This window comes from Pseudochaenichthys georgianus, chromosome 3, assembly GCF_902827115.2.
Source record: "Pseudochaenichthys georgianus chromosome 3, fPseGeo1.2, whole genome shotgun sequence".
NCBI classification, from domain to species: domain Eukaryota; kingdom Metazoa; phylum Chordata; class Actinopteri; order Perciformes; family Channichthyidae; genus Pseudochaenichthys; species Pseudochaenichthys georgianus.
Genome location: NC_047505.1, coordinates 34,593,021 through 34,605,905, shown reverse-complemented (window position 1 = coordinate 34,605,905; position 12,885 = coordinate 34,593,021). Strand labels below are relative to the sequence as shown.

The 12,885-nt window shown below is 39.9% G+C and overlaps 1 protein-coding gene across 1 annotated transcript in view; it reads right to left on the bottom strand.

Annotated features, from left to right (window-relative positions):
* plekha7b (pleckstrin homology domain containing, family A member 7b) overlaps nucleotides 1-12,885 on the bottom strand; it is a 75,041-nt gene that overhangs the window by 61,564 nt on the left and 592 nt on the right. The window lies entirely within an intron of this gene.

Below are 12,885 nucleotides of genomic sequence, written 5' to 3'. Positions count from 1 at the left end.
GTGAAACATAATGGCTAGAGATGTTGCTCAATAATGGAAACATAAAATAACCAGCAAATGGAGAGCAAAATGATATGCCAGTACCTGGAAGAGTTTAATATGCAGCATATGTGGCATTGCATGTGAGTTTGTAATAAAACATATATCAAAATAGCAGCTGTGCTAAGACTTGAGAAGCAAACATTTTACATGTAAAGCATGTAAGCAAGTACATTCCTTAGAGACATGTATTTCATTTTCACTGAAAAGTAGGGAGGACTGCATCACAGATGAACTACAGTCAAGCCTATAGAGACATCCCATATTAACCATGTAGAAGGGCATCATAATCAGCCTGAGAGATCACAGTTCTGCTGACATCCACACAGCGGTCAGTGACCTGTGATCATGAGGCACTGCAGTGAGCATCTCTCCTTCTCCCTCTCCGTTTTCTCATTCCTAGAGAGACTGCACCATTAGGACACATTGTTACACGCACTCCCAATGGCAATGCATAGGTTTGTTAAGACAAAACAGCCAGCTGCCTTCCCTGCCGCTTAACAGACAAACGACACTGTACAGCGTGCATTAAAATTCCCCTCCCGGCACACATTTGTACACACACTTAACGGCATGCAATCTGAAGCACTTTCTCCAGTAGCTGCTAAAAAGCTTTAGCCGACACACACTCCTGAGTAGCTACATAGCAGTACAATCCCACATATGTGCTGGGAGAGGTGCTGAGATACACACCTGTGAGTCGCACGATACACTGTCTGCCTCTTGTAAGGGACGTGTAAGGTCGACTGTCCTGGTTGGCCCAACATGTTTGCTGCAGGTCTGTGATTTGCTGTGCTGTGCTCTTCTCAGTGGTGCCGGTGTGTGTGTGTACTCCTCTCAGCTGGTAGTGCTGCTGTTGCTGACGTCTTCTACTGTGCACCCTGGCGTCGATTCATTCAAAACATCCCCTTTCCCGCTTCTCCTGTGTCGCGCTGATGAGGTGGAGCTAAAAATACACGTAATCGCTGAACTGTCCCCTGTCTCCGAGAGCATTAGGCTTGTGATGGGTATTATTAAAGCCAGCCAACCTCACCAATACATCATGTAAGAGGCCCCAGGGCACCAAGCAGAACCGCAGGTACAAACCATTAGACATAACCGATATAATCTTATTCTCTGAAGTGGTGCTCTTTCTCTCCTCACCTCTCCTCTGTTCTCTTCTAATATATGCGTTTCTTAGCAGAGCTCTGGCGTCATAGCATTTGCCTGAAGAGGAAGCCCTCTGCTCCATTCCTTCTGCAGTCATGCAATCAATGCACAGTATGCACTTTAGGCAAGAGGAGAAGAATCAGGAGGGAGAAGCGGGAATATCCATAGTGAGTAAGGAAGCAAGAGAAAGAGATGAGGAAGACATAAGAGTGAATGTGAAAGAAAGTGTGTTGCAACTTTAACGATTCATACTACATTATGATTGATAATTGTAAAAAAGTATGTGCCGATATTTATAGTTATTTCACAATGCAGGATGACTGTCACCATGTCTAGCAGGAAATACTGTAACAGCAGCCCGATTGGATGAAGGATAGAGAGTGTTAGGGAGATATAATTCACAACATGAGAAATGAAAGTGAAAACTGGGCTATGACCTAACAGCTGCAGAGACTGATAGAAATGCCTTCTATCAGCTAATAGAACAAATGGGGGGGAGCAGTTGAAAAATGTTTTCTGCACAAACTCAGGAAGTCAACTCACAGATTCAATTGACGGTACACACATTCACACCTACATACACACCCACACCTGCAGTGCATCCAGCTGCTGCTGCTGGTGCCCCCCCCACCCCCACCCCCTGGGTTTCATCCTCTGCTGCTCTTCCTCATTCTACACTCTCCTTCACATCTCGTTAGCATACCCCAGGAGACAAAGGAATTCAAACCGCATGTAAAGACCTCCTCTACGCTGCAGGGAGGTGATACCAGAGGGTTGATCTCGCAGCAATCATCATTTAAATTGTGCATGATCTTTTACAGTAATCCATTTCACTGCATGGAAGAACTGCAACATGCACGCCATGTCAGTGTAGAACAACCATGCAGTGCATACAACTGAATTGCCTGAAGTAAGAACTGTTCCAAAATGTCTTCAGTAAAAAAAGTTCAACTCTTTGCTTCGTCATACTTAAACACATTTCTGTGGGAGATCTTTTGTTTGTCCACCACATTTATCGGACACATAAACAATCTTGCGGATTTTACATACAGTGTAATCAGTTTATAACATATGATGCATAGTCATAGCTTAAACCACCAAAACAATATAGACAGCAGTAATATATGCAGTAGTTATCCAATGAAATGCATGTTGTTATAAAGTACTCATAAGGACAAGGTCACTCTGTTGCACAATGACTAATTATATATATGTTTTACATTGAAAAACCTATTGTCGTAAATATCTATCTATTTTTACAAAAGTCATATTTTGAATGCAGGACTTTGATTTAACTTTGATTTGACTTTTCTTGCCGAATAGCATGACCAGCAAAAACGGTATGACCACAACTGAAATAGAGATATGTACCTTTATCATCCATCTAAGATCACGGTAATGAAACATTTTAATGCATTAACTAAAAAGAAATGTAGGGATAATAAATAAAAACATAATTTAAAATTGTTTTTAAGGATTACAATTTTCCAGAGAGCCTTCATTTATAAGGTAGAGCATTAAGAAAATAATTCCAAAGACAACAAAGTCTGATGTAATTCATCTTCCTTGTCTTACTCTATGCAATATACTCTTAGTTTGTGTATGACAGAGTCCTCTCCATACTCACCAGATAGTGATCAGATGTCGAAAGCAGTAAATCCGATACAAAAAGTCTCAAACATCCAAATCTGTCTCTTGAAGACTGGCAATAAGGAGAGTCTCTTTCTGTTCTCTTTACGTATGGTAAGCGAGTCTGTTTTTAACTGTGTGCACAATGCTAGTTGGGTGAGCTAGAACGCACACAAAGCGTGGTGTCAGATAGGAGTATAACTGCTGTTTCAGCCCTCTCTCTCTCTCTCTGTAAAACGGCCAGCACTTACAGTACAGAGCTCTACTTAGCTCTCCAGGGAAGAATAAAATGATAACGCTCCATTGTTCAGTGCCTATAAATTAGAAGAAGAAAGAGAAGGATAGGGGAAGGGCCCGGCTTGTGAAGGTGACCACAGATCGAGAAGAATTCACCTCACTTTGTTGTGCGGTCAATGTGAAGTGCTGACCTTGGTCTCTGAATGCAACCAGAGCCTTCAGTATCACCCCGAGCCCTCTTTATCAGATCACATCCCCGTCAGTCAGGAGAGAGGGGAGAGGATGGAGGGCAGACTGGAGCTGAGCAGCTGGCTCAGGCTTCTGCAGTGCCGGCTCAATAATCCACAGACAGACATATATATAAGAGCAGAGGGCTGGACCAGGGAGGTCTAGGTCGATATGTACTATGAACAGCCAGGTCATCATTCATACTTCACTCTATCACCTACTTCAACGCTTGTCCTGCTTGCTTTTCTACCAAAATGGAGCTATAATAACAGTGCATCAATCTCAGTCTGTTGTGTTAGTAAATCAAAAAAACATCAAACCAAAAACAAGACCAATATACTGCAGGTGTCAATTACTCAGAAATGCAGGAATAATTGTGTAAAAAGTATGCAATACAAAAATGATATCAGAAAGTCAAATAAGGACATAATAAGGTCATGACAGAGGCATGATAAATCACCCTCACTCTCTCAGTTATAAAGTTAACTTTAATAACTGTATTTTTCTTTTTACACGTCGATTAGTAGACAGAAACCTGCACAATATGACTAACTATTAAGTAAGTACTTTCTCAGACATCATGCATTACCTGTCTTAAAAGGGGATAAAACAGAAACAAATGTGAAACTGCATCAAACTATTAAATAGACAAAGACTCAACAGCAATATCTAGTGGCTGCCTACAGAGAAGCACGTCACGACAACATCACCAGGTCCCAATGCTTCACTGGCAGATAGTGCAGTGAAACAGCTCTTACAGTGGTTTGAAAATGTTCCCATCAATTGTTAAAATTAGTCTTAACATCACAATCCAAGCTTCATCTCACTTATACAGACAATCGAGATGGAATAATCAAAGTGATCTAAATCATCAAATCTTAAAGAATAGCAAAAAGGAGAATCAATCAGACCATGAATAAGAAATGAGCCTTTCATCTCGGGACTAAAGCAAATTGAATTAGAACGCTTTGTGAGAAATCATACAGCTGTGCAGTCAATGCGTTCAATAAATGCTGCAGTGAGAGAAATTGCCCGAGCCCCCAGATCGGCTCTCGCTAGCATTGGCCAGACGGGCCCTTCATTTATCCTTTTCACACACAATATTCCAGTAATGGGAACAGCAATATTCCATCGAGTTATCCACAATGAGAAACATTTTTTAGAGCTCATGCACTCTATCTGCTGCAAACATAAGCCTATTGAAGCGTTACATTATTCAGACTTTAGATAACAATATTTTAAGTCAATATGTACTGCTCTGTTGGTAATCACCAACTCATGGAGGAAATACTTTTCTATTTAGTTGCTCAGTTAGCTGGTGTGTACAGCAGCTAGTCGCTAACTCTGTTAGTTGTGAAGACTGCAGAGTTGATTTGAAATTCTCTTTGGGTTAGTAACTGAGTAACCCTTTTCACATTATACTTTTTGATCCATTGTTAGTATAACAAATATTGATTGGTGCAGCTTCAACACTGTCTATATATTTAGGGCATAATCTATGAAACTTCTACTATGTGACGCATGATACGTTCAGCAAGAGCTCTGTACCAGTTTGACTGTGAAACTAAATAAAACACTTTCAATGCAGTATATTAACTTTCACTAGATAGATACTTTAACCGTACCTACATCTTTTGTATGTGATATTCTGTGCTTGCAAAAATGTAATGCCATTACACTATGTTGTATTCGATTTTCCACTAGATCACATTACTTAATTACATATGGCATTGTTCATCACATTTACACTAGATTCTGAGTGAATGAATATGAATACTTTATACAAAAGGTTAAGTCTCAGATGCGTTCTCTAGAAAGACTTTTTACACAACATCGATCATCCATCTTTCTGGCTGCTAATCACATCTCTTCTCACTCGTCTGGTGAGAGAGAGCAGTGTGGGACCTGCGCCTCTCTGCAGTGGCTCCTCTCAAACTGAGGCTCTGACAGAATGCGGCAGAAAGAACTGTCATCTGAATTCAATCAGAGGGGGGGTACACAGTACAAAATCCCTTTCTCCAGAGAAGCAGCTGATTTACTCAGGTGCAGAGCGTCCTTCTTCAAAACATGAAAAGAGGCATACAAAAAAAGGGGGAAGAAGTTTTAATTAATTGGATTTCTGTTGCATATACCAGCACCATTTTCATATGTTGTATCCCAAATCGTGTAACAAATATCCACATTGTAGTAAAAAATTAAAAATAAATATGTTTCAAACAAAGCAATAATAGCATAATAATACTATTAAACCTGTGTTACCTTGTCTCAATCTGACTCTCCTCCTTCTCCAAACTGGAGGGCTCGAGCTCGGCAACCACCTCTGTTTCAGGATCAATAGATTCAGTCCCCTGACCCAGGGGCAGGCAGCTGCAGCAGCAGGTCCCCATCCCGACTCGGGCATCTCCCCTGCCCTGCTCCTGCTCTGACTCCTGCTCCAGCTCGGACTGTGAATGACTCATTCTAGATAATGTATATCATCCCACAAAGCACACCTCAGGCCCACAGTTCTTAATGTATTCATTCATTGCAGGTTCCCTGATTAAATATCCAAACGAGGCCTGGTGGAAAGCTTCCTTTGTATTCTGCAGCACAAACGTCCACTGTACCAGAGTCTCAATCTACTCTTTGTTTTCATTGTCTTTATTCAGTCCTCTGCTTTATCCTCCCGACTCTATTGGTAGACCGCCACAAGACTGTACAGTATGTATTGTTTAACTTGTTTAACCTCGTAATAAGTCACCAAATGAGCTGGTATTGACAACACATCGCTTTTTATAAACCGCTCCCGCCTCAAGTGAAAGTTCACGCCGCAGCACAGAGAAGATATATGCACAAATATAATAGCTGGACACAATTTAAACATGATACGAGGATCTACTGATAATGAAAAATGGTCAACACAAATCACAGTACGAGAGTCAGAGGATATGCTACCTCACCAACATCCTATTTGCAATTCCCTGGCCATAAATGCTGATTTTCAATTTCAGCTTTTTTGCGTCTGCTGCTAAAGACGGTGTTGGCATGTGCACTGCCATCTTTAAGGATTAATGATTCGTGCTTCAAGGCGAGGCTGTGTGTCTCTGCACATGTGTTATCGGGAAATGAAATGTTTATAATGTGCCAGTATGCGTGAGGTTTGAGATAAATCAAGATCTCTCTTTAATCTAACCATCATTTTCTACTGTAACAAAAAATATGAAAATAAAGACAATATTTGTTGGATGACTATGGGGCAAATATTGGTAGAAGAGCACCACGTGAAGTTATCTTGACCTTGCAATACAGTTTGCTTGTTCATTCAGTATTTTCATTCCACGCACAGCATTAAAATGGTGAAATTGTGAAAAAGACAAAGGGCTCGAGTAGCTGGGAGTTGAATTGAAATGAGGCAGCCAAAGTTATGTTGCTCGTATTAAAGGAAAAATGAATTTGATGCTGATCAGTCATTTTAAAATGTTCTCATTTCACTAGCAAGTACAATTTACTGTAGATCGTAAATAATGCTTTAATCATAGAACAATACAGATAACAATTAACCCTTTGACTACATTCCTTAATCAGGCGTTTTTAAGTAAAAAGGGAGTAATTGTAACACCACAAATCATTTTCTGCAACATGTTAAACTGTTGGGAGTTCAATCACGTATAATAATGCCCCCAAAATCAAATGTTTTTATTATTTAAGATAAGGAAGGAGAAATCTGATCTATCAGGATTCTGCCTGTATAGAATGACGCTACCATGTCAGTGTATGTATTTTCAGCTGAAGGTCACTGTCTCAAGAAACAGCTTGAGGGAAGGAAAGAAAAAGAGAGACTGAACTGTGTTTACATGAAAGCTCAAACTGAGAGTCTGCAGAAGTGATGTATATCAATCTGACTGAGACGTGTTAGTATGGTTAAATGTTTAGCTTGTGACAAATACACAAAAAATGAATCATAAAGCAGCGTGGCCAAAAAAAGAGGCATACTGATATTTCACAGCATATGTAGTCAGTCCAACAAGCATAGCTGGCCCTTTGTGGGCATTGAATTGTAGGAAGATGCAACACTGTCCAGGGTTTCCCACACATAGACTATACTTGGGCGGGCCGCCCATGTATATTAACGGCCGCCCAAGTATATTTCGCGACCCATTTAGGTTTTTGTTTTTTTAAATAATTTTTTTTTGTATTCGTCCGTGACCACGACGCCATCTGCGATCGATTAACTTGTGGACAATGATCCCTCGGTCTCTTGCTCTGATCTCGCCTCCTTCTGGTCTGTTAAGTGGCCTGCCTCACACAGGGTGACTGGCTGTCCACATGATGTGGCCTGCCGACATGGCCACTGTCATACAGATCATAAATCCAAGCCCTTGATTGGTCTCTGTGTGTCATTCAAGCTCGGGATAACCTCAGCTCAGGTGAGGTAAAGGACTCTCTGAGTGTTTAGAAAGTTAACTTAGTCTAAGTTCTCAGTGGGTCTCAAACGGTGTGGTCACCATTTATGTAAACACATATTTCCATTTGAGAGGGTAGTGATTGTAATGCAGTGGTTCCCAACCTGTAAGGCAATACATGATTGTCACTAAAGCCTTGTCTCTACATTACAATAAAATATAAAAAATAATTGATTAATTAATTTTAATAAAAATTCAAGTTAGTATTAAAGGCATAAAAAGAAAGAAATGTATAATTTTCATTTGGGGGGGCTCTTGGGAAATGGATAGTGAGGTGGGCTGAAGATCGGAAGGCTGTGAGTTCAAATCGCGCCAGGAACACCACCACTAGTGTGCCCTTGAGTAAGGCACTTAGCCCTTAGTTACTCCAGGGAGAATGTCCCTGTAATCGGTCATTATAAGTCGCTTTGGATAAAAGCGTCAGCTAAATTAAATGTAATGTGATTAGTAAAATATGCATGAATAAATAAATAAAAAGTTAACTAGGTGAAAAAAGGTAAGATACACTTTTAAAACTTGTTGAGAGAAAACTAGTCTTTGCTGCTGCCTCAAAGAGGAGCAGGGGGGAGAGGAGGGAGACAGGAGAGGCTGATTCAGGAGCACAGACACACTCACAACTATAAATGAACCACAAATAAATTAATAAACAAGTTTCAGTGTTTTTTTCATATTGGAAATGGTATGTTATTGGTTATGGCCATGATTTTATGATTATTGAAATGTATACAGTTCTGTTTAATATAGGTGTTTCCATAGATCTAGTCTCTTTATTTTCCCCTCAAAATTCACCAGATTGATGCATTTAACTCCAAAATAAAAAATAAAATCTTACCGGGGGGGCATGTCCCTGGACCCCCATAGAGGATTTGAGGTCGACCCCCACTAAAAATCACATGGATAGGTTCCTAAATACATTTATAAATACATTTATTTTTTTAAATAGTATCCCATTTCCATATGTTCATGTGTGGGTAGATTTAAACTATAGGGCTATCATTATGGGCCCTGCCTGTACCTGTTCGCTCTGCCATCGCGTGAAGGGTCTGCTAACAAGCGACCAACAGAAAGGTTAATGGTAATGTAGTTGCATGTCACCTCAACCACCCCCCCCCCCCCCCCCCCCCCCCCCGCTACCACCAGATCTGTGGGAAACACTGGCAGTTAATGGACCAGCACCAGAGGCGTTCCCATACACACAGGCGTTGGAGCTGTTCTTCATGAAATCCCAGAAGGATGAAGTGCTCTGACAAACAGTGCCATCTTTGCGCAAAATGGTTCTACAGGAATGAAAAGTCAATAAATAAACATGTTGTTAAAACTTTTTTTTTTTTTCGCATCAAAAACAACTAACTGGATTGTCTTCCTTCCTGAGCCCAAAGAAGGACCAGTTGGGAAAACACGTTAAAACTCATATCCTAAATCCTCATGTTCTCAAGTCGTCTCACAAAGAAAGGCCTATTTGAAGTTTTATCTCACCTCAAAAGTCATGTCAGTACAATTTGACAGTTCTATAAATGGACGCTTTAACCCCAGATACTTATATAGCATTAGAGCACAATTGGAGACTTAAATTGACACATACAAATCTTTCATGTTTAGATAATCAAACATCAGCAAGGGCAAAGTTCAGTTGAAGGTCCTTGGGGCTCATTTTTCTTCATCTATCTTTTTTTGGCAATGATTGAATGGGGTATGGATTTGCTGTGTTCACAGAAAAAGGAAAGCTTTATTAAAAAGCCTTAAGATAGGGGCCTGTAGGGATACTAAACTCCTTTGTTATCCCTTATTAAAATGCTCTGCTTCAAAACTCCCATAACATCCCATGGCTAATTAAATCATACTGCCCAAATCAAAAATAGTCAGCTAGTTAAGAAATGCAAGCCCAGTCTAAAAACACAACAAGCAGCAGGGGAATGGGAAAATAAACACTATAACATATTGATGGGGTTCTCACACCGGAGGAGTAAATGAAGTTGACTGAAGCCCTTTTTTTGGTGTGAAATCTATGTGAGTTTTAGATTACACACTTCCTGGACTTTCAATCCAAAGTATTGTAAGCCCATTCAACAATGTGAACTGTGTCGAAAACAGGACTCCATTGTACCTCAGTGGGGTCATTTTTCCCTCAGGGGCCTATAAAATTGCACATTTCCAATGCTCAGTGAGTGCAAGTGATGTGGTTGAAAGTAAATCTAACTGAACTCCGTTTCCTTCCTAAACCATAGGAGGGAATTTATTAAGTATCTTGACTGTTGTTAGGCATCTTTTTTATATCTTTAAAAGGGAAGCTTAACTTAGTTATCTAACTTATTATTATACAATATGTTATACACATGTCGCAAACACCTTATTTGTCAGAACTTTGCTTACTGAAACTGATATGCATCCATTACACATTTTTACCTCAACACACAGACCTGCTTCATCTTTGGCATATTATCTTTAAAAAGTGAAATTGGATGATTTGGGGGGATGACTTTCAAATTGGGTCAGTCCCTTGGAGATCTGCCAGAAGTATGACAGCTAGAGACAGACACTATTTCAATCAGCTCAGATGGCGGCAAACCTCATTCATTGGCTCTGACTGTGTAAAACTGTGTTCATTGGCACTAACATTTTCAAATTTGAGTGTTTTGATTGGTAAACAACAAATATTAGCATTCTTTTAATTCGATAGTTCATGTCTGCAAGCTTGCCTACAGCGAAGTGTAAATAAATATGAGTTTTGCCACAGCGGCGTTGTCCTAACATACAATCCCTCCTTTGTACTCCACCTCAGCTAAATTCCACCATTAACACACAACCAAATCTACAAACAGATCTCACAGGAGCACAATGTTGACTTCAGTCCTGTTGAGTTTGTTGCCCTATGCTTCCTGGAAGGCTAAGATACATTAAGTGAGATGGAGAGCAGGGGTTTATACAAAATAGTTTACTGGTTCTCATAAGTTCTGACGTTTAAGGGAGAATTATGAGCATGAGATCAAATTCATCAAAACACAAAGGACCACAATTTGCACCCTGGAGCAGAGAAATAGACTTGCCTAATCTCTTAAAGTGGTGTAAGGAATAATAGCATTGACATGGACTCATCTTCACTGTCTTTAGTGTTTCAGGTTTGCCAGGTACCATCATGTTAATGGTATTTTGAATGTTAATGTAATTTATGAAACCAACTTGTGTTTTTAAGAAATGATTAATAACAAATTAGCCCGGTCTGATTTCTGGAGATCGAAGTCAGATTAGCTAACAAATGACAGTTCCTGTAATAACGCTGTAGACCGATGGGACATATACAGAAACCTGGCATCATTTAAGTCTGCAATAAACCAAATAAACCACCAGGGATAAAATGCAATGATAAAATTACAGTAATCCATCACCAGCCCATAGTAACAGACGTTTTTCCCACTGAGTTGTAATGAAAAGGTTGTGCTCATCACTTCTTTTCAGCTGTTTTTCTAAGTAATCATCCACATGAACACTAAGCAGCGATATGGGACTTTATAGTCACGCTATTTCAAGAATTAAACAAACACCAATCAATTTGTCGCATAGCAATTGGGAAACAATAGCAATATGTTACAATTTGCTGTCAAATATGTACAATATGTAGGCAAAGGATATGACACAAGATTACATAAAAAGTGTTATACTGTTTCAACATGATATTCGATATATTGGCAATTGTTTCACAAAACAATTACATCATGACTTAAAATAATCACCCAGCACATTTACCTATTTTGGCAAAATCACAATAATTGAACTTCCTTTCACACCCCAACAGAACCTAGAAGGATATCAACTTTGCTCTGGATAAGCTGAATGGTACAAGAAAACAAGCTGTGTGTTCCTGTCCACAGTTTAAGTCAAACAAATGAGCTCTCTTTGAGCAGGAGCAAAACAGGATCCTTCCACCAAGCCGGAAACGAGTATTTGACTGATTTAATAGCCTTTAATGTTGGGGCTACCATTAATCACACAACTTCAATGTAGTAGTGTTCTTGCTTCTTACAGACAAAAAGCGAGCAAACAAGAGAAACACAATGACTGCTTGTCTACTGCACACAATACAAGTGTCAGCAAAGCCAAATGTATTGGTTGAACCATTTGATGTGTTGTTTTGAAAGCCAACATCTGTCACTTTTATTACATTGTCATACTTATAGAAGGCATTGCTTTCTTGATAAAAAATGAAAAAAGTGGTTGTATTGTTAATTTGGTGCTACAAACTGGTGTCTGCAGAGCACTGCTTGTGGTTGAGTGAAACCCTTCTCAATAATATCTACCAGAAAGAATGCAGTTATGAGGCATAAAATATATCCATACAGCCCTCTGTCTGGAACAAGTGGGGCAGGAGGACCATGAGAGGGTGAGTAGTAGTTAAACAAGGGAGTTATGGTGATTCCCAATGATCGAACGCAAAGGGAGAATGTATTTATTTTTTAAGTAGGCTTTCTGTCTGTCATTCTAAGCCTGCTATATCAGATTGGTGTCAGCACGATTCACTCTGTATGCTTGTGTCCTGGACTGCTACAGAGCAGAATCCACACAAGCATCTTTGGTGCAAAACCTAATCGATGTTAATGCAAATGTAATGCACAGGCTTATTGGGTTAGTTCAACACTACAGATGTGTCAGCCTGGTACTGTTTGGTGGCTTTTGCTGATGTTCAAACCTGAATCCTGCAATGTAGTGTTGTTAAGGACGTGTGAAATGTGACCAAAAAAACTTCACAATGCGGACTGTGACTTTGTAAATCCTGTCCTCTCTGCTTCAATAATGCAATCATGCCATACATCTCTGTCACCACATGGTCACACCCCTCCCCTGCAACCTTTACAGTCTCTTTCTCACACACTCTCTCTCTTTCTGTCTTATACACACATACACACACACACACCAAGGCTGCACACCTATATAATAGAGAGTGTAGAGGTCCTGCATGGAGGATGTGAGGAGAATTTTAATAACCCTCTTCCTGTCCTGCTAGGCTCTGCCACTTTCCATTAACAATGCAGGCAGAGATAATTGCTCTCACCTATCCCATGGGACCCCTGTGTGTTAATCCATATGCTGATGTATTTCTGACTCATTACATTAGTCATGTGCACACTGTGTTTTTAGATAAAATATTGTGTTAACAAGAGAGCCTTTA